Source organism: Ambystoma mexicanum, chromosome 4p (assembly GCF_040938575.1).
Source record: "Ambystoma mexicanum isolate Mex_15411 chromosome 4p, UKY_AmexF1_1, whole genome shotgun sequence".
In the NCBI taxonomy this organism is placed as follows: domain Eukaryota; kingdom Metazoa; phylum Chordata; class Amphibia; order Caudata; family Ambystomatidae; genus Ambystoma; species Ambystoma mexicanum.
In genome coordinates, this window is record NC_090927.1 from 34,877,780 (window position 1) to 34,904,522 (window position 26,743).

A 26,743-nucleotide genomic window follows, 5' to 3' on the forward strand; every position below is an offset into this window, starting at 1 on the left:
CTGGCATTCTGCTCTCTGGCACATCACTGCAAGCACCCCAGCATGCCCTGTGCTAAAGAAGACTAGCATTCTGCTCTCTGGCACATCACTGCAAGCACCCCAGAATGCCCTGCGCTAAAGAAGGCTGGCATTCTGCTCTCTGGCCCATCACTGCAAGCACCCCAGAATGCCCTGCGCTAAAGAAGGCTGGCATTCTGCTCTCTGGCACATCACTGCAAGCACCCCAGCATGCCCTGTGCTAAAGAAGGCCAGCATTCTGCTCTCTGGCACATCACTGCAAGCACCCATGCATTTCCTGCGCCAAGGAATGTTGGCATTCTGCTCTCTGGCACACCACTGCAAGCACCCCAGTATGTCCTGCGCTATGGAAGGCTGGCATTCTGCTCTGTTGCCCATCACTGCAAGCACCCACGCACGTCCTTGTGCTAAGGAAGGCTGGCATTCTGTTCTCCTGCACATCACGGCAAGCCCCCCACCATATCCTGTGCTATGGAAGGCTGGCATTCTGCTCTATTGCACATCACTGCAAGCGCCCCAGCATATCCTGTGCTAAGGAAGGCTGGCATTCTGCTCTATTGCACATCAGTGCAAGCCCCCCCAGCATATCCTGTGCTAATGAAGGCTGGCATTCTGCTCTCTGGCACATCACTGCAAGCACCCCAGCATGTCCTGTGCTAAGGAAGGCTGGCATTCTGCTCTCTGGCACATCACTGCAAGCACCACAGCATGCCCTGTTCTAAGGAAGGATGGCATTCTGCTCTCTGGCATATTAGGAAGGCTGGCATTCTGCTCTCTGGCACACCACTGAAAGCACCCCAGCATGTCCTGTGCTAAGTAAGGCTGGCATTCTATCTCTGCACCATCACTACAAGCCCCGGCGCATGTCCTGTGCTAAGGAAGGCTTGCATTATGCTCTCTGGCACATCACTGCAAGCACCTGCACATGTCCTGTGCTAAGGAATGCTGGTATTCTGCTCTCTGGCCCATCACTGCAAGCACCCCAGCATGTCCTGTGCTAAAGAAGGCTAGCATTCTGCTCTCTGGCACATCACTGCAAGCACCCGTGCATTTCCTGCGCTAAGGAAGGCTTACATGATGCTCTCTGGCACACCACTGCAAGCACCCAAGCATGCCCTGTGCTAAAGAAGGCTAGCATTCTGCTCTCTGGCACATCACTGCAAGCACCCATGCATTTCCTGCGCTAAGGAAGGCTTACATGATGCTCTCTGGCACACCACTGCAAGCACCCCAGCATGTCCTGCTCTAAGGAAGGATGGCATTCTGGTCTCCTGCACATCACTGCAAGCACCCGTGCATTTCCTGCGCTAAGGAAGGCTTACATGATGCTCTCTGGCACACCACTGCAAGCACCCAAGCATGCCCTGTGCTAAAGAAGGCTAGCATTCTGCTCTCTGGCACATCACTGCAAGCACCCGTGCATTTCCTGCGCTAAGGAAGGCTTACATGATGCTCTCTGGCACACCACTGCAAGCACCCCAGCATGTCCTGCTCTAAGGAAGGATGGCATTCTGGTCTCCTGTACATCACTGCAAGCACCCGTGCATTTCCTGCTCTAAGGAAGGCTTACATTATGCTCTCTGGCACACCACTGCAAGCACCCAAGCATGTCCTGTGCTAAGGAATGCTTGCATTCTGCTCTCTGGCCCATCACTGCAAGCACCCCAGCATGTCCTATGCTAAGGAAGGCTGGCATTCTGCTCTCTGGCACATCACTGCAAGCACCCCTGCATGCCCTGTTCTAATGAAGGCTAGCATTCTGCTCTCTGGCACATCCCTGCAAGCACCTGTGGATTTCCTGCGCTAAGGAAGGCTTACTTTCTGCTCTCTGGCACACCACTGCAAGCACCCCAGCATGTCCTGCTCAAAGGAAGGCTGGCATTCTGGTCTCCTGCACATCACGGCAAGCCCCCCAGCATATCCTGTGCTAAGGAAGGCTGGCATTCTGCTCTCTTGCACATTACTGCAAGCACCCCAGTATGTTCTGTGCTAAGAAAGGCTGGCATTCTGCTCTCTGGCACATCAATGCAAGCACCACAGCATGTCCTGAGATAAGGAAGGCTGGCATTCTGCTCTCTGGCACATCACTGCAAGCACCCCAGTATGTCCTGCACTATGGAAGGCTGGCATTCTGCTCTCTGGCACATCACTGCAAGCACTAGAGCATGCCCTGTGCTAAGGAAGGCTGGCATTCTGGTCTCTGGCACATCACTGCAAGCACAACAGCATGCCCTGTTCTAAGGAAGGCTGGCGTTCTGCTCTCTGGCACATCACTGCAAGCACCCAAGCATGTCCTGCGCTATGGAAGGCTAGCATTCTGCTCTCTGTCGCATCATTGCAAGCACCTGCACATGTCCTGTGCTAAGGAAGGCTGGCATTCTGCTCTCTGGCCCATCACTGTAAGCACCCCAGAATGCCCTACGCTAAGGAAGGGTGGCATTCTGCTCTCTGGCACATCACTGCAAGCACCACAGCATGCCCTGTGCTAAGGAAGGCTCGCATTCTGCTCTCTGACACATCACTGCATGCAACCAGCATGCCATGCGCTAAGGAAAGATGGCATTCTGCTCTTTGCAACATCACTGTAAGCAATACAGCCTGTCCAGTTCTAAGGAAGATTGGCCTTCTGCTCTCTGGCACATCACTGAATGCACCCCAGCATGTCCTGCGCTAAGGAAAGCTGACATTCTGCTCTCTGGCACATCACTGCAAGCCCCCCAGCATGTCCTGTGCTAAAGGAGGCTGGCATTCTGCTCTCTTGCACATTACTGCAAGCACCCCAGTATGTCCTGCGGTAAGGAAGGCTGGCATTCTGCTCTCTGGCACATCAATGCAAGCACCCCAGAATGCCCTGCACTATGGACGGCTGGCATTCTGCTCTTTGGCACTTCACTGCAAGCACTAGAGCATGCCTTGTGTTAAGGAGGGCTGTCATTCGGGTCTCTGGCACATCACTGCAAGCACAACAGCATGCCCTGTTCTAAGGAAGGCTGGTGTTCTGCTCTCTGGCACATCACTGCAAGCACCCAAGCCTGTCCTGCGCTATGGAAGGCTAGCATTCTGCTCTCAGGCACATCACTGCAAGCACCTGCGCATGTCCTGTGCTAAGGAAGGCTGGCATTCTGCTCTCTGGCCCATCACTGCAAGCACCCAGAATGCCCTGCGCTAAGGAAGGTTGGCATTCTGCTCTCTGGCACATCACTGCAAGCACCCCAGCATGTCCTGCGCTAAGGAAAGCTGACATTCTGCTCTCTGGAACATCACTGCGAGCCCCCCAGCATGTCCTGTGCTAAAGGAGGCTGGCATTCTGCTCTCTTGCACATTACTGCAAGCACCCCAGTATGTCCTGCACTAAGGAAGGCTGGCATTCTGCTCTCTGGCACATCAATGCAAGCACCCCAGCATGTCCTGCGATAAGTAAGGCTGGCATTCTGCTTTCTGGTACATCACTGCAAGCACCCCAGCATGTCCTGCACTATGGACGGCTGGCATTCTGCTCTTTGGCACTTCACTGCAAGCACCTGCGCATGTCCTGTGCTAAGGAAGGCTGGCATTCTGCTCTCTGGCCCATCACTGCAAGCACCCCAGAATGCCCTGCGCAAAGGAAGGGTGGCATTCTGCTCTCTGGCACATCACTGCAAGCACCCGTGCATTTCCTGTGCTAAGGAAGGATGGCATTCTGCTCTCTGGCCCATCACTGCAAGCACCCCAGAATGCCATGCGCTAAGGAAGGCTGGCATTCTGCTCTCTGGCACATCACTGCAAGCACCCCAGCATGCCCTGTGCTAAAGAAGGCTAGCATTCTGCTCTCTGGCACATCACTGCAAGCACCCATGCATTTCCTGCACCAAGGAATGTTGGCATTCTGCTCTCTGGCACACCACTGCAAGCACCCCTGTATGTCCTGCGCTATGGAAGGCTGGCATTCTGCTCTCTTGCCCATCACTGCAAGCACCCACGCACGTCCTTGTGCTAAGGAAGGCTGGCATTCTGTTCTCTTGCACATCACGGCAAGCCCCCCACCATATCCTGTGCTAAGGCAGGCTGGCATTCTGCTCTATTGCACATCACTGCAAGCGCCCCAGCATAACCTGTGCTAAGGAAGGCTGGCATTCTGCTCTATTGCACATCACTGCAAGCCCCCCCCAGCATATCCTGTGCTAATGAAGGCTGGCATTCTGCTCTCTGGCACATCACTGCAAGCACCCCAGCATGTCCTGTGCTAAGGAAGGCTGGCATTCTGCTCTCTGGCACATCACTGCAAGCACCACAGCATGCCCTGTTCTAAGGAAGGATGGCATTCTGCTCTCTGGCAAATTAGGAAGGCTGGCATTCTGCTCTCTGGCACACCACTGAAAGCACCCCAGTATGTCCTGTGCTAAGGAAGGCTGGCATTCTATCTCTGCACCATCACTACAAGCCCCTGCACATGTCCTGTGCTAAGGAAGGCTTGCATTATGCTCTCTGGCCCATCACTGCAAGCACCCCAGCATGCCCTGTGCTAATGAAGGCTGGCATTCTGGTCTTTGGCCCATCACTGCGAGTGGCCCAGCATGTCCTCCTGTGTTAAGGAAGGCTAGCATTTGGCTATCTAGCACATCACTGCAAGCAGCCCAGCATGCCCTGTGCTAAGGAAGGCTGGCATTCTGCTCTCTGCTGCATCACTGCGAGCCCCCCTGCATGTCCTGTGTTAATGAAGGCTGGCATTCTGCTCTCTGGCACATCACTGCAGACACCCCAGCATGCCCTGTTCTAAAGAAGGCTGGCATTCTGCTCTCTGGCACATCACTGCAAGCACCCGTGCATTTCCTGTGCTAAGGAAGGCTTACATTATGCTCTCTGGCACACCACTACAAGCACCCCAGCATGTCCTGCTCTAAGGAAGGCTGGCATTCTGGTCTCCTGCACCTCACGGCAAGACCCCCAGCATATCCTGTGCTAAGGAAGGCTGGCATTCTGCTCTCTGGCCTACCATTGCGAGTGCCCTAGCATGTCCTGTGCTAAGGAAGGCTGGCATTCTGCCCTCTTGCACATTACTGCAAGCACCCCAGCATGTCCTGCGATAAGGAAGGCTGGCATTCTGCTCTCTGGCACATCACTGCAAGCACCCCAGCATGTCCTGCACTATGGACGGCTGGCATTCTGCTCTCTGGCACTTCACTGCAAGCACTAGAGCATGCACTGTGCTAAGGAGGGCTGTCATTCGGGACTCTGGCACATCACTGCAAGCACAACAGCATGCCCTGTTCTAAGGAAGGCTGGTGTTCTGCTCTCTGGCACATCACTGCAAGCACCCAAGCCTGTCCTGCGCTATGGAAGGCTAGCATTCTGCTCTCTGGCGCATCACTGCCAGCGCCCCAGCATGTTCTGTGTTAAGGAAGGCTGGCATTCTGCTCTCTGGCACATCACTGCAAGCACCTGCGCATGTCCTGTGCTAAGGAAGGCTGGCATTCTGCTCTCTGGCCCATCACTGCAAGCACCCCAGAATGCCCTGCGCTAAAGAAGGCTGGCATTCTGCTCTCTGGCACATCACTGCAAGCACCCCAGCATGCCCTGTGCTAAAGAAGGCCAGCATTCTGCTCTCTGGCACATCACTGCAAGCACCCATGCATTTCCTGCGCCAAGGAAGGTTGGCATTCTGCTCTCTGGCACACCACTGCTAGCACCCCAGTATGTCTTGCGCTATGGAAGGCTGGCATTCTGCTCTCTTGCCCATCACTGCAAGCACCCACGCACATCCTTGTGCTAAGGAAGGCTGGCATTCTGTTCTCCTGCACATCACGGCAAGCCCCCCACCATATCCTGTGCTAAGGAAGGCTGGCATTCTGCTCTACTGCACATCACTGCAAGCGCCCCAGCATATCCTGTGCTAAGGAAGGCTGGCATTCTGCTCTATTGCACATCACTGCAAGCCCCCCCCAGCATATCCTGTGCTAATCTAATGAAGGCTGGCCTTCTGCTCTCTGGCACATCACTGCAAGCACCCCAGCATGTCCTGTGCTAAGGAAGGCTGGCATTCTGCTCTCTGGCACATCACTGCAAGCACCACAGCATGCCCTGTTCTAAGGAAGGATGGCATTCTGCTCTCTGGCAAATTAGGAAGGCTGGCATTCTGCTCTCTGGCACACCACTGAAAGCACCCCAGCATGTCCTGTGCTAAGGAAGGCTGGCATTCTATCTCTGCACCATCACTACAAGCCCCTGCGCATGTCTTGTGCTAAGGAAGGCTTGCATTATGCTCTCTGGCACATCACTGCAAGCACCTGCACATGCCCTGTGCTAAGGAATGCTGGCATTCTGCTCTCTGGCCCATCACTGCAAGCACCCCAGCATGCCTTGTTCTAAAGAAGGCTAGCATTCTGCTCTCTGGCACATCACTGCAAGCACCCGTGCATTTCCTGCGCTAAGGAAGGCTTACATGATGCTCTCTGGCACACCACTGCAAGCACCCCAGCATGCCCTGTGCTAAAGAAGGCTAGCATTCTGCTCCCTGGCACATCATTGCAAGCACCCGTGCATTTCCTGTGCTAAGGAAGGCTTACATTATGCTCTCTGGCACACCACTGCAAGCACCCCAGCATGTCCTGCTCTAAGGAAGGCTGGCATTCTGGTCTCCTGCACATCACGGCAAGCCCCCCAGCATATGCTGTGCTAAGGAAGGCTGGCATTCTGCTCTCTGGCACATCAATGCAAGCACCCCAGCATGTCCTGCACTATGGACGGCTAGCATTCTGCTCTCTGGCACTTCACTGCAAGCACTAGAGCATGCCCTGTACTAAGGAGGTCTGCCATTCGGGTCTCTGGCACATCACTGCAAGCACAACAGCATGCCCTGTTCTAAGGAAGGCTGGTGTTCTGCTCTCTGGCACATCACTGCAAGCACCCAAGCCTGTCCTGCGCTATGGAAGGCTAGCATTCTGCTCTCTGGCGCATCACTGCGAGTGCCCCAGCATGTTCTGTGTTAAGGAAGACTGGCATTCTGCTCTCTGGCACATCACTGCAAGCACCTGCACATGTCCTCTGCTAAGGAAGTCTGCAATTCTGCTCTCTGGCCCATCACTGCAAGCACCCCAGAATGCCCTGCGCAAAGGAAGGCTGGAATTCTGCTCTCTGGCACATCACTGCAAGCACCCCAGCATGCCCTGTGCTAAAGAAGGCTAGCATTCTGCTCTCTGGCACATCACTGCAAGCACCCATGCATTTCCTGCGCCAAGGAAGATTGGCATTCTGCTCTCTGGCATACCACTGCAAGCACCCCAGTATGTCCTGCGCTACAGAAGGCTGGCATTCTGCTCTCTTGCCCATCACTGCAAGCACCCACGCACGTCCTTGTGCTAAGGAAGGCTAGCATTCTGTTCTCCTGCACATCACGGCAAGCCCCCCACCATATCCTGTGCTAAGGAAGGCTGGCATATTGCTCTATTGCACATCACTGCAAGCGCCCCAGCATATCCTGTGCTAAGGAAGGCTAGCATTCTGCTCTCTGGCACATCACTGCAAGCACCCCAGCATGTCCTGTGCTAAGGAAGGCTGGCATTCTGCTCTCTGGCACATCACTGCAAGCACCACAGCATGCCCTGTTCTAAGGAAGGATGGCATTCTGCTCTCTGGCACATTAGGAAGGCTGGCATTCTGCTCTCTGGCACACCAATGAAAGCACCCCAGCATGTCCTGCGATAAAGAAGGCTGGCATTCTGCTCTCTGGCACATCACTGCAAGCACCTCAGCATGTCCTGCACTATGGACGGCTGGCATTCTGCTCTCTGGCACTTCACTGCAAGCACTAGAGCATGCCTTGTGCTAAGGAGGGCTGTCATTCGGGTCTCTGGCACATCACTGCAAGCACAACAGCATGCCCTGTTCTAAGGAAGGCTGGTGTTCTGCTCTCTGGCACATCACTGCAAGCACCCAAGCATGCCCTGCGCTATGGAAGGCTAGCATTCTGCTCTCAGGCGCATCACTGCGAGCGCCCCAGCATGTCCTGTGTTAAGGAAGGCTGGCATTCTGCTCTCTGGCACATCACTGCAAGCACCTGCGCATGTCCTGTGCTAAGGAAGGCTGGCATTCTGCTCTCTGGCCCATCACTGCAAGCACCCCAGAATGCCCTGCGCTAAGGAATGTTGGCATTCTGCTCTCTGGCACACCACTGCAAGCACCCCAGTATGTCCTGCGCTATGGAAGGCTGGCATTCTGCTCTCTTGCCCATCACTGCAAGCACCCACGCACGTCCTTGTGCTAAGGAAGGCTGGCATTCTGTTCTCCTGCACATCACAGCAAGCTCCCCACCATATCCTGTGCTAAGGAAGGCTGGCATTCTGCTCTATTGCACATCACTGCAAGCGCCCCAGCATATCCTGTGCTAAGGAAGGCTGGCATTCTGCTCTATTGCACATCACTGCAAGCCCCCCCAGCATATCCTGTGCTAATGAAGGCTGGCATTCTGCTCTCTGGCACATCACTGCAAGCACCCCAGTATGTCCTGTGCTAAGGAAGGCTGGCATTCTGCTCTCTGGCACATCACTGCAAGCACCACAGCATGCCCTGTTCTAAGGAAGGATGGCATTCTGCTCTCTGGCCCATCACTGCAAGCACCCCAGCATGTCCTATGCTAAGGAATGCTGACATTCTGCTCTCTGGCCCATCACTGCAAGCACCCGTGCATTTCCTGCGCTAAGGAAGGCTTACATGATGCTCTCTGGCACACCACTGCAAGCACCCCAGCATGCCCTGTGCTAAAGAAGGCTAGCATTCTGCTCCCTGGCACATCATTGCAAGCACCCGTGCATTTCCTGTGCTAAGGAAGGCTTACTTTCTGCTCTCTGGCACACCACTGCAAGCACCCCAGCATGTCCTGCTCTAAGGAAGGCTGGCATTCTGGTCTCCTGCACATCACGGCAAGCCCCCCAGCATATCCTGTGCTAAGGAAGGCTGGCATTCTGCTCTCTTGCACATTACTGCAAGCACCCAAGTATGTTCTGTGCTAAGAAAGGCTGGCATTCTGCTCTCTGGCACATCAATGCAAGCACCACAGCATGTCCTGAGATAAGGAAGGCTGGCATTCTGCTCTCTGGCACATCACTGCAAGCACCCCAGTATGTCCTGCACTATGGAAGGCTGGCATTCTGCTCTCTGGCACATCACTGCAAGCACTAGAGCATGCCCTGTGCTAAGGAAGGCTGGCATTCTGGTCTCTGGCACATCACTGCAAGCACAACAGCATGCCCTGTTCTAAGGAAGGCTGGCGTTCTGCTCTCTGGCACATCACTGCAAGCACCCAAGCATGTCCTGCGCTATGGAAGGCTAGCATTCTGCTCTCTGTCGCATCATTGCAAGCACCTGCACATGTCCTGTGCTAAGGAAGGCTGGCATTCTGCTCTCTGGCCCATCACTGTAAGCACCCCAGAATGCCCTACGCTAAGGAAGGGTGGCATTCTGCTCTCTGGCACATCACTGCAAGCACCACAGCATGCCCTGTGCTAAGGAAGGCTCGCATTCTGCTCTCTGACACATCACTGCATGCAACCAGCATGCCATGCGCTAAGGAAAGATGGCATTCTGCTCTTTGCAACATCACTGTAAGCAATACAGCCTGTCCAGTTCTAAGGAAGATTGGCCTTCTGCTCTCTGGCACATCACTGAATGCACCCCAGCATGTCCTGTGCTAAGGAAAGCTGACATTCTGCTCTCTGGCACATCACTGCAAGCCCCCCAGCATGTCCTGTGCTAAAGGAGGCTGGCATTCTGCTCTCTTGCACATTACTGCAAGCACCCCAGTATGTCCTGCGGTAAGGAAGGCTGGCATTCTGCTCTCTGGCACATCAATGCAAGCACCCCAGAATGCCCTGCACTATGGACGGCTGGCATTCTGCTCTTTGGCACTTCACTGCAAGCACTAGAGCATGCCTTGTGTTAAGGAGGGCTGTCATTCGGGTCTCTGGCACATCACTGCAAGCACAACAGCATGCCCTGTTCTAAGGAAGGCTGGTGTTCTGCTCTCTGGCACATCACTGCAAGCACCCAAGCCTGTCCTGCGCTATGGAAGGCTAGCATTCTGCTCTCAGGCACATCACTGCAAGCACCTGCGCATGTCCTGTGCTAAGGAAGGCTGGCATTCTGCTCTCTGGCCCATCACTGCAAGCACCCAGAATGCCCTGCGCTAAGGAAGGTTGGCATTCTGCTCTCTGGCACATCACTGCAAGCACCCCAGCATGTCCTGCGCTAAGGAAAGCTGACATTCTGCTCTCTGGAACATCACTGCGAGCCCCCCAGCATGTCCTGTGCTAAAGGAGGCTGGCATTCTGCTCTCTTGCACATTACTGCAAGCACCCCAGTATGTCCTGCACTAAGGAAGGCTGGCATTCTGCTCTCTGGCACATCAATGCAAGCACCCCAGCATGTCCTGCGATAAGTAAGGCTGGCATTCTGCTTTCTGGTACATCACTGCAAGCACCCCAGCATGTCCTGCACTATGGACGGCTGGCATTCTGCTCTTTGGCACTTCACTGCAAGCACCTGCGCATGTCCTGTGCTAAGGAAGGCTGGCATTCTGCTCTCTGGCCCATCACTGCAAGCACCCCAGAATGCCCTGCGCAAAGGAAGGGTGGCATTCTGCTCTCTGGCACATCACTGCAAGCACCCGTGCATTTCCTGTGCTAAGGAAGGATGGCATTCTGCTCTCTGGCCCATCACTGCAAGCACCCCAGAATGCCATGCGCTAAGGAAGGCTGGCATTCTGCTCTCTGGCACATCACTGCAAGCACCCCAGCATGCCCTGTGCTAAAGAAGGCTAGCATTCTGCTCTCTGGCATATCACTGCAAGCACCCATGCATTTCCTGCACCAAGGAATGTTGGCATTCTGCTCTCTGGCACACCACTGCAAGCACCCCTGTATGTCCTGCGCTATGGAAGGCTGGCATTCTGCTCTCTTGCCCATCACTGCAAGCACCCACGCACGTCCTTGTGCTAAGGAAGGCTGGCATTCTGTTCTCTTGCACATCACGGCAAGCCCCCCACCATATCCTGTGCTAAGGCAGGCTGGCATTCTGCTCTATTGCACATCACTGCAAGCGCCCCAGCATAACCTGTGCTAAGGAAGGCTGGCATTCTGCTCTATTGCACATCACTGCAAGCCCCCCCCCAGCATATCCTGTGCTAATGAAGGCTGGCATTCTGCTCTCTGGCACATCACTGCAAGCACCCCAGCATGTCCTGTGCTAAGGAAGGCTGGCATTCTGCTCTCTGGCACATCACTGCAAGCACCACAGCATGCCCTGTTCTAAGGAAGGATGGCATTCTGCTCTCTGGCAAATTAGGAAGGCTGGCATTCTGCTCTCTGGCACACCACTGAAAGCACCCCAGTATGTCCTGTGCTAAGGAAGGCTGGCATTCTATCTCTGCACCATCACTACAAGCCCCTGCACATGTCCTGTGCTAAGGAAGGCTTGCATTATGCTCTCTGGCCCATCACTGCAAGCACCCCAGCATGCCCTGTGCTAATGAAGGCTGGCATTCTGGTCTTTGGCCCATCACTGCGAGTGGCCCAGCATGTCCTCCTGTGTTAAGGAAGGCTAGCATTTGGCTATCTAGCACATCACTGCAAGCAGCCCAGCATGCCCTGTGCTAAGGAAGGCTGGCATTCTGCTCTCTGCTGCATCACTGCGAGCCCCCCTGCATGTCCTGTGTTAATGAAGGCTGGCATTCTGCTCTCTGGCACATCACTGCAGACACCCCAGCATGCCCTGTTCTAAAGAAGGCTGGCATTCTGCTCTCTGGCACATCACTGCAAGCACCCGTGCATTTCCTGTGCTAAGGAAGGCTTAAATTATGCTCTCTGGCACACCACTACAAGCACCCCAGCATGTCCTGCTCTAAGGAAGGCTGGCATTCTGGTCTCCTGCACCTCACGGCAAGACCCCCAGCATATCCTGTGCTAAGGAAGGCTGGCATTCTGCTCTCTGGCCTACCATTGCGAGTGCCCTAGCATGTCCTGTGCTAAGGAAGGCTGGCATTCTGCCCTCTTGCACATTACTGCAAGCACCCCAGCATGTCCTGCGATAAGGAAGGCTGGCATTCTGCTCTCTGGCACATCACTGCAAGCACCCCAGCATGTCCTGCACTATGGACGGCTGGCATTCTGCTCTCTGGCACTTCACTGCAAGCACTAGAGCATGCACTGTGCTAAGGAGGGCTGTCATTCGGGACTCTGGCACATCACTGCAAGCACAACAGCATGCCCTGTTCTAAGGAATGCTGGTGTTCTGCTCTCTGGCACATCACTGCAAGCACCCAAGCCTGTCCTGCGCTATGGAAGGCTAGCATTCTGCTCTCTGGCGCATCACTGCCAGCGCCCCAGCATGTTCTGTGTTAAGGAAGGCTGGCATTCTGCTCTCTGGCACATCACTGCAAGCACCTGCGCATGTCCTGTGCTAAGGAAGGCTGGCATTCTGCTCTCTGGCCCATCACTGCAAGCACCCCAGAATGCCCTGCGCTAAAGAAGGCTGGCATTCTGCTCTCTGGCACATCACTGCAAGCACCCCAGCATGCCCTGTGCTAAAGAAGGCCAGCATTCTGCTCTCTGGCACATCACTGCAAGCACCCATGCATTTCCTGCGCCAAGGAAGGTTGGCATTCTGCTCTCTGGCACACCACTGCAAGCACCCCAGTATGTCTTGCGCTATGGAAGGCTGGCATTCTGCTCTCTTGCCCATCACTGCAAGCACCCACGCACATCCTTGTGCTAAGGAAGGCTGGCATTCTGTTCTCCTGCACATCACGGCAAGCCCCCCACCATATCCTGTGCTAAGGAAGGCTGGCATTCTGCTCTACTGCACATCACTGCAAGCGCCCCAGCATATCCTGTGCTAAGGAAGGCTGGCATTCTGCTCTATTGCACATCACTGCAAGCCCCCCCCAGCATATCCTGTGCTAATCTAATGAAGGCTGGCATTCTGCTCTCTGGCACATCACTGCAAGCACCCCAGCATGTCCTGTGCTAAGGAAGGCTGGCATTCTGCTCTCTGGCACATCACTGCAAGCACCACAGAATGCCCTGTTCTAAGGAAGGATGGCATTCTGCTCTCTGGCAAATTAGGAAGGCTGGCATTCTGCTCTCTGGCACACCACTGAAAGCACCCCAGCATGTCCTGTGCTAAGGAAGGCTGGCATTCTATCTCTGCACCATCACTACAAGCCCCTGCGCATGTCTTGTGCTAAGGAAGGCTTGCATTATGCTCTCTGGCACATCACTTCAAGCACCTGCACATGCCCTGTGCTAAGGAATGCTGGCATTCTGCTCTCTGGCCCATCACTGCAAGCACCCCAGCATGCCTTGTTCTAAAGAAGGCTAGCATTCTGCTCTCTGGCACATCACTGCAAGCACCCGTGCATTTCCTGCGCTAAGGAAGGCTTACATGATGCTCTCTGGCACACCACTGCAAGCACCCCAGCATGCCCTGTGCTAAAGAAGGCTAGCATTTTGCTCCCTGGCACATCATTGCAAGCACCCGTGCATTTCCTGTGCTAAGGAAGGCTTACATTATGCTCTCTGGCACACCACTGCAAGCACCCCAGCATGTCCTGCTCTAAGGAAGGCTGGCATTCTGGTCTCCTGCACATCACAGCAAGCCCCCCAGCATATGCTGTGCTAAGGAAGGCTGGCATTCTGCTCTCTGGCACATCAATGCAAGCACCCCAGCATGTCCTGCACTATGGATGGCTAGCATTCTGCTCTCTGGCACATCACTGCAAGCACCCCAGCATGTCCTGTGCTAAGGAAGGCTGGCATTCTGCTCTCTGGCACATCACTGCAAGCACCACAGAATGCCCTGTTCTAAGGAAGGATGGCATTCTGCTCTCTGGCAAATTAGGAAGGCTGGCATTCTGCTCTCTGGCACACCACTGAAAGCACCCCAGCATGTCCTGTGCTAAGGAAGGCTGGCATTCTATCTCTGCACCATCACTACAAGCCCCTGCGCATGTCTTGTGCTAAGGAAGGCTTGCATTATGCTCTCTGGCACATCACTGCAAGCACCTGCACATGCCCTGTGCTAAGGAATGCTGGCATTCTGCTCTCTGGCCCATCACTGCAAGCACCCCAGCATGCCTTGTTCTAAAGAAGGCTAGCATTCTGCTCTCTGGCACATCACTGCAAGCACCCGTGCATTTCCTGCGCTAAGGAAGGCTTACATGATGCTCTCTGGCACACCACTGCAAGCACCCCAGCATGCCCTGTGCTAAAGAAGGCTAGCATTCTGCTCCCTGGCACATCATTGCAAGCACCCGTGCATTTCCTGTGCTAAGGAAGGCTTACATTATGCTCTCTGGCACACCACTGCAAGCACCCCAGCATGTCCTGCTCTAAGGAAGGCTGGCATTCTGGTCTCCTGCACATCACAGCAAGCCCCCCAGCATATGCTGTGCTAAGGAAGGCTGGCATTCTGCTCTCTGGCACATCAATGCAAGCACCCCAGCATGTCCTGCACTATGGACGGCTAGCATTCTGCTCTCTGGCACTTCACTGCAAGCACTAGAGCATGCCCTGTACTAAGGAGGTCTGCCATTCGGGTCTCTGGCACATCACTGCAAGCACAACAGCATGCCCTGTTCTAAGGAAGGCTGGTGTTCTGCTCTCTGGCACATCACTGCAAGCACCCAAGCCTGTCCTGCGCTATGGAAGGCTAGCATTCTGCTCTCTGGCGCATCACTGCGAGTGCCCCAGCATGTTCTGTGTTAAGGAAGACTGGCATTCTGCTCTCTGGCACATCACTGCAAGCACCTGCACATGTCCTCTGCTAAGGAAGTCTGCAATTCTGCTCTCTGGCCCATCACTGCAAGCACCCCAGAATGCCCTGCGCAAAGGAAGGCTGGCATTCTGCTCTCTGGCACATCACTGCAAGCACCCCAGCATGCCCTGTGCTAAAGAAGGCTAGCATTCTGCTCTCTGGCACATCACTGCAAGCACCCATGCATTTCCTGCGCCAAGGAAGATTGGCATTCTGCTCTCTGGCATACCACTGCAAGCACCCCAGTATGTCCTGCGCTACGGAAGGCTGGCATTCTGCTCTCTTGCCCATCACTGCAAGCACCCACGCACGTCCTTGTGCTAAGGAAGGCTAGCATTCTGTTCTCCTGCACATCACGGCAAGCCCCCCACCATATCCTGTGCTAAGGAAGGCTGGCATATTGCTCTATTGCACATCACTGCAAGCGCCCCAGCATATCCTGTGCTAAGGAAGGCTAGCATTCTGCTCTCTGGCACATCACTGCAAGCACCCCAGCATGTCCTGTGCTAAGGAAGGCTGGCATTCTGCTCTCTGGCACATCACTGCAAGCACCACAGCATGCCCTGTTCGAAGGAAGGATGGCATTCTGCTCTCTGGCACATTAGGAAGGCTGGCATTCTGCTCTCTGGCACACCAATGAAAGCACCCCAGCATGTCCTGCGATAAAGAAGGCTGGCATTCTGCTCTCTGGCACATCACTGCAAGCACCTCAGCATGTCCTGCACTATGGACGGCTGGCATTCTGCTCTCTGGCACTTCACTGCAAGCACTAGAGCATGCCTTGTGCTAAGGAGGGCTGTCATTCGGGTCTCTGGCACATCACTGCAAGCACAACAGCATGCCCTGTTCTAAGGAAGGCTGGTGTTCTGCTCTCTGGCACATCACTGCAAGCACCCAAGCATGCCCTGCGCTAGCATTCTGCTCTCAGGCGCATCACTGCGAGCGCCCCAGCATGTCCTGTGTTAAGGAAGGCTGGCATTCTGCTCTCTGGCACATCACTGCAAGCACCTGCGCATGTCCTGTGCTAAGGAAGGCTGGCATTCTGCTCTCTGGCCCATCACTGCAAGCACCCCAGAATGCCCTGCGCTAAGGAATGTTGGCATTCTGCTCTCTGGCACACCACTGCAAGCACCCCAGTATGTCCTGCGCTATGGAAGGCTGGCATTCTGCTCTCTTGCCCATCACTGCAAGCACCCACGCACGTCCTTGTGCTAAGGAAGGCTGGCATTCTGTTCTCCTGCACATCACAGCAAGCTCCCCACCATATCCTGTGCTAAGGAAGGCTGGCATTCTGCTCTATTGCACATCACTGCAAGCGCCCCAGCATATCCTGTGCTAAGGAAGGCTGGCATTCTGCTCTATTGCACATCACTGCAAGCCCCCCCAGCATATCCTGTGCTAATGAAGGCTGGCATTCTGCTCTCTGGCACATCACTGCAAGCACCCCAGTATGTCCTGTGCTAAGGAAGGCTGGCATTCTGCTCTCTGGCACATCACTGCAAGCACCACAGCATGCCCTGTTCTAAGGAAGGATGGCATTCTGCTCTCTGGCCCATCACTGCAAGCACCCCAGCATGTCCTATGCTAAGGAATGCTGACATTCTGCTCTCTGGCCCATCACTGCAAGCACCCCAGCATGTCCTATGCTAAGGAAGGCTGGCATTCTGCTCTCTGGCACAACACTGCAAGCACCCCAGCATGCCCTGTTCTAAAGAAGGCTAGCATTCTGCTCTCTGGCACATCCCTGCAAGAACCCGTGCATTTCCTGCGCTAAGGAAGGCTTACTTTCTGCTCTCTGGCACACCACTCCAAGCACCCCAGCATGTCCTCCTCTAAGGAAGGCTGGCATTCTGGTCTCCTGCACATCACGGCAAGCCCCCCAGCATATCCTGTGCTAAGGAAGGCTGGCATTCTGCTCTCTTGCACATTACTGCAAGCACCCCAGTATGTTCTGTGCTAAGAAAGGCTAGTATTCTGCTCTCTGGCACATCAATGCAAGCACCCCAGAATGTCCTGCGATAAGGAAGGCTGGCATTCTGCTCTCTGGCACATCACTGCAAGCACCCCAGCATGTCCTATGCTAAGGAAGGCTGGCATTCTGCTCTCTGGCACATCACTGCAAGCACAACAGCATGCCCTGTGCTAAGGAAGGTTTGCATTCTGCTCTCTGGCCCATCACTGCAAGCACCCCAGAATGCCCTGCGCTAAGGAAGGCTGGCATTCTGCTCTCTGGCACATCACTGCAAGCACCCCAGCATGCCCTGTGCTAAAGAAGGCCAGCATTCTGCTCTCTGGCACATCACTGCAAGCACCCATGCATTTCCTGCGCCAAGGAAGGTTGGCATTCTGCTCTCTGGCACACCACTGCAAGCACCCCAGTATGTCTTGCGCTATGGAAGGCTGGCATTCTGCTCTCTTGCCCATCACTGCAAGCACCCACGCACATCCTTGTGCTAAGGAAGGCTGGCATTCTGTTCTCCTGCACATCACGGCAAGCCCCCCACCATATCCCGTGCTAAGGAAGGCTGGCATTCTGCTCTACTGCACATCACTGCAAGCGCCCCAGCATATCCTGTGCTAAGGAAGGCTGGCATTGTGCTCTATTGCACATCACTGCAAGCCCCCCCAGCATATGCTGTGCTAATCTAATGAAGGCTGGCATTCTGCTCTCTGGCACATCACTGCAAGCACCACAGCATGGCCTGTTCTAAGGAAGTATGGCATTCTGCTCTCTGGCACATTAGGAAGGCTGGCATTCTGCTCTCTGGCACACCACTGAAAGCACCCCAGCATGTCCTGTGCTAAGGAAGGCTGGCATTCTATCTCTGCACCATCACTACAAGCCCCTGCGCATGTCCTGTGATAAGGAAGGCTTACATGATGCTCTCTGGCACATCACTGCAAGCACCTGCACATGTCCTGTGCTAAGGAATGCTGGCATTCTGCTCTCTGGCCCATCACTGCAAGTACCCCAGCATGCCCTGTGCTAAAGAAGGCTAGCATTCTGCTCTCTGGCACATCACTGCAAGCACCAGTGCATTTCCTGCGCTAAGGAAGGCTTACATGATGCTCTCTGGCACACCACTGCAAGCACCCCAGCATGCCCTGTTCTAAAGAAGGCTAGCATTCTGCTCCCTGGCACATCACTGCAAGCACCCGTGCATTTCCTGTGCTAAGGAAGGCTTACATTATGCTCTCTGGCACACCACTGCAAGCACCCCAGCATGTCCTGCTCTAAGGAAGGCTGGCATTCTGGTCTCCTGCACATCACGGCAAGCCCCCCAGCATATCCTGTGCTAAGGAAGGCTGGCATTCTGCTCTCTGGCACATCAATGCAAGCACCCCAGCATGTCCTGCGATAAGGAAGGCTGGCATTCTGCTCTCTGGCACATCACTGCAAGCACCCCAGCATGTCCTGCACAATGGACGGCTGGCATTCTGCTCTCTTGCACATTACTGCAAGCACCCCAGTATGTCCTGCGCTAAGAAAGGCTGGCATTCTGCTCTCTGGCACATCCCTGCAAGAACCCGTGCATTTCCTGCGCTAAGGAAGGCTTACTTTCTGCTCTCTGGCACACCACTCCAAGCACCCCAGCATGTCCTCCTCTAAGGAAGGCTGGCATTCTGGTCTCCTGCACATCACGGCAAGCCCCCCAGCATATCCTGTGCTAAGGAAGGCTGGCATTCTGCTCTCTTGCACATTACTGCAAGCACCCCAGTATGTTCTGTGCTAAGAAAGGCTAGTATTCTGCTCTCTGGCACATCAATGCAAGCACCCCAGAATGTCCTGCGATAAGGAAGGCTGGCATTCTGCTCTCTGGCACATCACTGCAAGCACCCCAGCATGTCCTATGCTAAGGAAGGCTGGCATTCCGCTCTCTGGCACATCACTGCAAGCACAACAGCATGCCCTGTGCTAAGGAAGGTTTGCATTCTGCTCTCTGGCCCATCACTGCAAGCACCCCAGAATGCCCTGCGCTAAGGAAGGCTGGCATTCTGCTCTCTGGCACATCACTGCAAGCACCCCAGCATGCCCTGTGCTAAAGAAGGCCAGCATTCTGCTCTCTGGCACATCACTGCAAGCACCCATGCATTTCCTGCGCCAAGGAAGGTTGGCATTCTGCTCTCTGGCACACCACTGCAAGCACCCCAGTATGTCTTGCGCTATGGAAGGCTGGCATTCTGCTCTCTTGCCCATCACTGCAAGCACCCACGCACATCCTTGTGCTAAGGAAGGCTGGCATTCTGTTCTCCTGCACATCACGGCAAGCCCCCCACCATATCCCGTGCTAAGGAAGGCTGGCATTCTGCTCTACTGCACATCACTGCAAGCGCCCCAGCATATCCTGTGCTAAGGAAGGCTGGCATTGTGCTCTATTGCACATCACTGCAAGCCCCCCCAGCATATGCTGTGCTAATCTAATGAAGGCTGGCATTCTGCTCTCTGGCACATCACTGCAAGCACCACAGCATGGCCTGTTCTAAGGAAGTATGGCATTCTGCTCTCTGGCACATTAGGAAGGCTGGCATTCTGCTCTCTGGCACACCACTGAAAGCACCCCAGCATGTCCTGTGCTAAGGAAGGCTGGCATTCTATCTCTGCACCATCACTACAAGCCCCTGCGCATGTCCTGTGATAAGGAAGGCTTACATGATGCTCTCTGGCACATCACTGCAAGCACCTGCACATGTCCTGTGCTAAGGAATGCTGGCATTCTGCTCTCTGGCCCATCACTGCAAGTACCCCAGCATGCCCTGTGCTAAAGAAGGCTAGCATTCTGCTCTCTGGCACATCACTGCAAGCACCAGTGCATTTCCTGCGCTAAGGAAGGCTTACATGATGCTCTCTGGCACACCACTGCAAGCACCCCAGCATGCCCTGTTCTAAAGAAGGCTAGCATTCTGCTCCCTGGCACATCACTGCAAGCCCCCGTGCATTTCCTGTGCTAAGGAAGGCTTACATTATGCTCTCTGGCACACCACTGCAAGCACCCCAGCATGTCCTGCTCTAAGGAAGGCTGGCATTCTGGTCTCCTGCACATCACGGCAAGCCCCCCAGCATATCCTGTGCTAAGGAAGGCTGGCATTCTGCTCTCTGGCACATCAATGAAAGCACCCCAGCATGTCCTGCGATAAGGAAGGCTGGCATTCTGCTCTCTGGCACATCACTGCAAGCACCCCAGCATGTCCTGCACTATGGACGGCTGGCATTCTGCTCTCTGGCACTTCACTGCAAGCACTAGAGCATGCCCTGTGCTAAGGAGGGCTGTCATTCGGGTCTCTGGCACATCACTGCAAGCACAACAGCATGCCCTGTTCTAAGGAAGGCTGGTGTTCTGCTCTCTGGCACATCACTGCAAGCACCCAAGCCTGTCCTGCGCTATGGAAGGCTAGCATTCTGCTCTCTGGCGCATCACTGCGAGCGCCCCAGCATGTTCTGTGTTAAGGAAGGCTGGCATTCTGCTCTCTGGCACATCACTGCAAGCACCTGCACATGTCCTCTGCTAAGGAAGGCTGCAATTCTGCTCTCTGGCCCAACACTGCAAGCACCCCAGAATGCCCTGTGCAAGGAAGGCTGGCATTCTGCTCTCTGGCACATCACTGCAAGCACCCCAGTATGTCCTGCGCTACGGAAGGCTGTCATTCTGCTCTCTTGCCCATCACTGCAAGCACCCACGCACGTCCTTGTGCTAAGGAAGGCTGGTATTCTGTTCTCCTGCACATCACGGCAAGCCCCCCACCATATCCTGTGCTAAGGAAGGCTGGCATTCTGCTATATTGCACATCACTGCAAGCGCCCCAGCATATCCTGTGCTAATGAAGGCTGGCATTCTGCTCTCTGGCACATCACTGCAAGCACCCCAGCATGTCCTGTGCTAAGGAAGGCTGGCATTCTGCTCTCTGGCACATCACTGCAAGCACCACAGCATGCCCTGTTCTAAGGAAGGATGGAATTCTGCTCTCTGGCACATTAGGAAGGCTGGCATTCTGCTCTCTGGCACATCACTGCAAGCACCTCAGCATGTCCTGCATTATGGACGGCTGGCATTCTGCTCTCTGGCACTTAACTGCAAGCACTAGAGCATGCCTTGTGCTAAGGAGGGCTGTCATTCGGGTCTCTGGCACATCACTGCAAGCACAACAGCATGCCCTGTTCTAAGGAAGGCTGGTGTTCTGCTCTCTGGCACATCACTGCAAGCACCCAAGCCTGTCCTGCGCTATGGAAGGCTAGCATTCTGCTCTCAGGCGCATCACTGCGAGCGCCCCAGCATGTCCTGTGTTAAGGAAGGCTGGCATTCTGCTCTCTGGCACATCACTGCAAGCACCTGCGCATGTCCTGTGCTAAGGAAGGCTGGCATTCTGCTCTCTGGCCCATCACTGCAAGCACCCTAGAATGCCCTGCGCTAAGGAAGGCTGGCATTCTGCTCTCTGGCACATCGCTGCAAGCAACCATGCATTTCCTGCGCCAAGGAATGTTGGCATTCTGCTCTCTGGCACACCACTGCAAGCACCCACGCACGTCCTTGTGCTAAGGAAGGCTGGCATTCTGTTCTCCTGCACATCACGGCAAGCCCCCCACCATATCCTGTGCTAAGGAAGGCTGGCATTCTGCTCTATTGCACATCACTGCAAGCGCCCCAGCATATCCTGTGCTAAGGAAGGCTGGCATTCCGCTCTATTGCACATCACTGCAAGCCCCCCAGCATATCCTGTGCTAATGAAGGCTGGCATTCTGCTCTCTGGCACATCACTGCAAGCACCCCAGTATGTCCTGTGCTAAGGAAGGCTGGCATTCTGCTCTCTGGCCCATCACTGCAAGCACCCCAGCATGTCCTATGCTAAGGAATGCTGGCATTCTGCTCTCTGGCCCATCACTGCAAGCACCCCAGCATGTCCTATGCTAAGGAAGGCTGGCATTCTGCTCTCTGGCACATCACTGCAAGCACCCCAGCATGCCCTGTTCTAAAGAAGGCTAGCATTCTGCTCTCTGGCACATCCCTGCAAGCACCCGTGCATTTCCTGTGCTAAGGAAGGCTTACTTTCTGCTCTCTGGCACACCACTGCAAGCACCCCAGCATGTCCTGCTCTAAGGAAGGCTGGCATTCTGGTCTCCTGCACATCACGGCAAGCCCCCCAGCATATCCTGTGCTAAGGAAGGCTGGCATTCTGCTCTCTGGCACATCACTGCAAGCACAACAGCATGCCCTGTTCTAAGGAAGGCTGGTGTTCTGCTCTCTGGCACATCACTGCAAGCACCCAAGCCTGTCCTGCGCTATGGAAGGCTAGCATTCTGCTCTCAGGCGCATCACTGCGAGCGCCCCAGCATGTCCTGTGTTAAGGAAGGCTGGCATTCTGCTCTCTGGCACATCACTGCAAGCACCTGCGCATGTCCTGTGCTGAGGAAGGCTGGCATTCTGCTCTCTGGCCCATCACTGCAAGCACCCCAGAATGCCCTGCGCTAAGGAAGGGTGGCATTCTGCTCTCTGGCACATTACTGCAAGCACCCCAGTATGTCCTGCGCTAAGGAAGGCTGGCATTCTGCTCTCTGGCACATCAATGCAAGCACCCCAGCATGTCCTGAGATAAGGAAGGCTGGCATTCTGCTCTCTGGCACATCACTGCAAGCACCCCAGCATGTCCTGCACTATGGACGGCTGGCATTCTGCTCTTTGGCACTTCACTGCAAGCACCTGCGCATGTCCTGTGCTAAGGAAGGCTGGCATTCTGCTCTCTGGCACATCACTGCAAGCACCCCAGCATGCCCTGTTCTAAAGAAGGCTAGCATTCTGCTCTCTGGCACATCCCTGCAAGCACCCGTGCATTTCCTGCGCTAAGGAAGGCTTACTTTCTGCTCTCTGGCACACCACTGCAAGCACCCCAGCATGTCCTGCTCTAAGGAAGGCTGGCATTCTGGTCTCCAGCACATCACGGCAAGCCCCCCAGCATATCCTGTGCTAAGGAAGGCTGGCATTCTGCTCTCTTGCACATTACTGCAAGCACCCCAGTATGTTCTGTGCTAAGAAAGGCTGGCATTCTGCTCTCTGGCACATCAATGCAAGCACCCCAGCATGTCCTGCGATAAGGAAGGCTGGCATTCTGCCCTCTGGCACATCACTGCAAGCACCCCAGCATGTCCTATGCTAAGGAAGGCTGGCATTCTGCTCTCTGGAACATCACTTCAAGCACAACAGCATGCCCTGTTCTAAGGAAGGCTGGTGTTCTGCTCTCTGGCACATCACTGCAAGCACCCAAGCCTGTCCTGCGCTATGGAAGGCTAGCATTCTGCTCTCAGGCGCATCACTGCGAGCGCCCCAGCATGTCCTGTGTTAAGGAAGGCTGGCATTCTGCTCTCTGGCACATCACTGCAAGCACCTGCGCATGTCCTGTGCTGAGGAAGGCTGGCATTCTGCTCTCTGGCCCATCACTGCAAGCACCCCATAATGCCCTGCGCTAAGGAAGGTGGCATTCTGCTCTCTGGCACATCACTGCAAGCACCCCAGCATGTCCTGCGCTAAGGAAAGCTGACATTCTGCTCTCTGGCACATCACTGCGAGCCCCCCAGCATGACCTGTGCTAAAGGAGGCTGGCATTCTGCTCTCTTGCACATTATTGCAAGCACCCCAGTATGTCCTGCGCTAAGGAAGGCTGGCATTCTGCTCTCTGGCACATCAATGCAAGCACCCCAGCATGTCCTGCGATAAGGAAGGCTGGCATTCTGCTCTCTGGCACATCACTGCAAGCACCCCAGCATGTTCTGCACTATGGACGGCTGGCATTCTGCTCTTTGGCACTTCACTGCAAGCACCTGCGCATGTCCTGTGCTAAGGAAGGCTGGCATTCTGCTCTCTTGCACATTACTGCAAGCCCCCTAGTATGTCCTGTGCTAAGAAAGGCTGGCATTCTGCTCTCTGGCACATCACTGCAAGCACCCCAGCATGTCCTGCACTATGGACGGCTGGCATTCTGCTCTCTTGCACATTACTGCAAGCACCCCAGTATGTCCTGCGCTAAGAAAGGCTGGCATTCTGCTCTCTGGCACATCAATGAAAGCACCCCAGCATGTCCTGTGATAAGGAAGGCTTGCATTATGCTCTCTGGCACATCACTGCAAGCACCTGCACATGTCCTTTGCTAAGGAATGCTGGCATTCTGCTCTCTAGCCCATCACTGCAAGCACCCCAGCATGTCCTGTGCTAAAGAAGGCTAGCATTCTGCTCTCTGGCACATCCCTGCAAGCACCCGTGCATTTCCTGCGCTAAGGAAGGCTTACTTTCTGCTCTCTGGCACACCACTGCAAGCACCCCAGCATGTCCTGCTCTAAGGAAGGCTGGCATTCTGGTCTCCTGCACATCACGGCAAGCCCCCCAGCATATCCTGTGCTAAGGAAGGCTGGCATTCTGCTCTCTTGCACATTACTGCAAGCACACCAGTATGTTCTGTGCTAAGAAAGGCTGGCATTCTGCTCTCTGGCACATCAATGCAAGCACCCCAGCATGTCCTGCGATAAGGAAGGCTGGCATTCTGCCCTCTGGCACATCACTGCAAGCACCCCAGCATGTCCTATGCTAAGGAATGCTGGCACTCTGCTCTCTGGCACATCGCTGCAAGCACAACAGCATGCCCTGTTCTAAGGAAGGCTGGTGTTCTGCTCTCTGGCACATCACTGCAAGCACCCAAGCCTGTCCTGCGCTATGGAAGGCTAGCATTCTGCTCTCAGGCGCATCACTGCGAGCGCCAAAGCATGTCCTGTGTTAAGGAAGGCTGGCATTCTGCTCTCTGGCACATCACTGCAAGCACCTGCGCATGTCCTGTGCTGAGGAAGGCTGGCATTCTGCTCTCTGGCCCATCACTGCAAGCACCCCAGAATGCCCTGCGCTAAGGAATGTTGGCATTCTGCTCTCTGGCACATCACTGCAAGCACCCCAGCATGTCCTGCGCTAAGGAAAGCTGACATTCTGCTCTCTGGCACATCACTGCGAGCCCCCCAGCATGACCTGTGCTAAAGGAGGCTGGCATTCTGCTCTCTTGCACATTACTGCAAGCACCCCAGTATGTCCTGCGCTAAGGAAGGCTGGCATTCTGCTCTCTGGCACATCAATGCAAGCACCCCAGCATGTCCTGCGATAAGGAAGGCTGGCATTCTGCTCTCTGGCACATCACTGCAAGCACCCCAGCATGTCCTGCACTACGGACGGCTGGCATTCTGCTCTTTGGCATTTCACTGCAAGCACCTGCGCATGTCCTGTGCTAAGGAAGGCTGGCATTCTGCTCTCTTGCACATTACTGCAAGCAACCTAGTATGTCCTGCGCTAAGAAAGGCTGGCATTCTGCTCTCTTGCACATCACTGCAAGCACCCCAGCATGTCCTGCACTATGGACTGCTGGCATTCTGCTCTCTTGCAAATTACTGCAAGCACCCCAGTATGTCCTGCGCTAAGAAAGGCTGGCATTCTGCTCTCTGGCACATCAATGAAAGCACCCCAGCATGTCCTGCGATAAGGAAGGCTGGCATTCTGCTCTCTGGCACATCAATGCAAGCACCCTAACATGTCCTGCAATAAGGAAGGCTGGCATTCTGTTCTCCTGCACATCATGGCAAGCCCACCACCATATCCTGTGCTAAGGAAGGCTGGCATTCTGCTCTATTGCACATCACTGCAAGCGCCCCAGCATATCCTCTGCTAAGGAAGGCTGGCATTCTTCTCTATTGCACATCACTGCAAGCCCCCCAGCATATCCTGTGCTAATCAAGGCTGGCATTCTGCTCTCTGGCACATCACTGCAAGCACCCCAGCATGTCCTGTGCTAAGGAAGGCTGGCATTCTGCTCTCTGGCACATCACTGCAAGCACCACAGCATGCCCTGTTCTAAGGAAGGATGGCATTCTGCTCTCTGGCACATTAGGAAGGCTGGCATTCTGCTCTCTGGCACACCACTGAAAGCACGCCAGCATGTCCTGTGCTAAGGAAGGCTGGCATTCTATCTCTGCACCATCACTACAAGCCCCTGCGCATGTCCTGTGCTAAGGAAGGCTTGCATTATGCTCTCTGGAACATCACTTCAAGCACCTGCACATGGCCTGTTCTAAGGAATGCTGGCATTCTGCTCTCTAGCCCATCACTGCAAGCACCCGTGCATTTCCTGCGCTAAGGAAGGCTTACATGATGCTCTCTGGCACACCACTCCAAGCACCCCAGCATGCCCTGTGCTAAAGAAGGCTAGCATTCTGCTCTCTGGCACATCACTGCAAGCAACCGTGCATTTCCTGCGCTAAGGAAGGCTTACATGATGCTCTCTGGCACACCACTGCAAGCACCCCAGCATGTCCTGCTCTAAGGAAGGATGGCATTCTGGTCTCCTGCACATCACTGCAAGCACCCGTGCATTTCCTGCGCTAAGGAAGGCTTACATTATGCTCTATGGCACACCACTGCAAGCACCCAAGCATGTCCTGTGCTAAGGAATGCTGGCATTCTGCTCTCTGGTCCATCACTGCAAGCACCCCAGCATGCCCTGTTCTAAAGAAGGTTAGCATTCTGCTCTATGGCACATCCCTGCAAGCACCCGTGCATTTCCTGCGCTAAGGAAGGCTTACTTTCTGCTCTCTGGCACACCACTGCAAGCACCCCAGCATGTCCTGCTCTAAGGAAGGCTGGCATTCTGGTATCCTGCACATCACTGCAAGCCCCCCAGCATATCCTGTGCTAAGGAAGGCTGGCATTCTGCTCTCTGGCCTATCATTGCGAGTGCCCCAGCATGTCCTGTGCTAAGGAAGGCTGGCATTCTGCTCTCTTGCACATTACTGCAAGCACCCTAGTATGTCCTGCGCTAAGAAAGGCTGGCATTCTGCTCTCTGGCACATCACTGCAAGCACCCCAGCATGTCCTGCGCTATGGAAGGCTGGCATTCTGCTCTCTTGCACATTCCTGCAAGCACCCCAGTA

The 26,743-nt window shown here is 54.7% G+C and overlaps 1 protein-coding gene across 1 annotated transcript in view; it reads right to left on the reverse strand.

The window, feature by feature from the left end:
• The window catches only part of LOC138452717 (olfactory receptor 2K2-like), a 162,931-nt gene that overhangs the window by 61,847 nt on the left and 74,341 nt on the right, over positions 1-26,743 (reverse strand). The window lies entirely within an intron of this gene.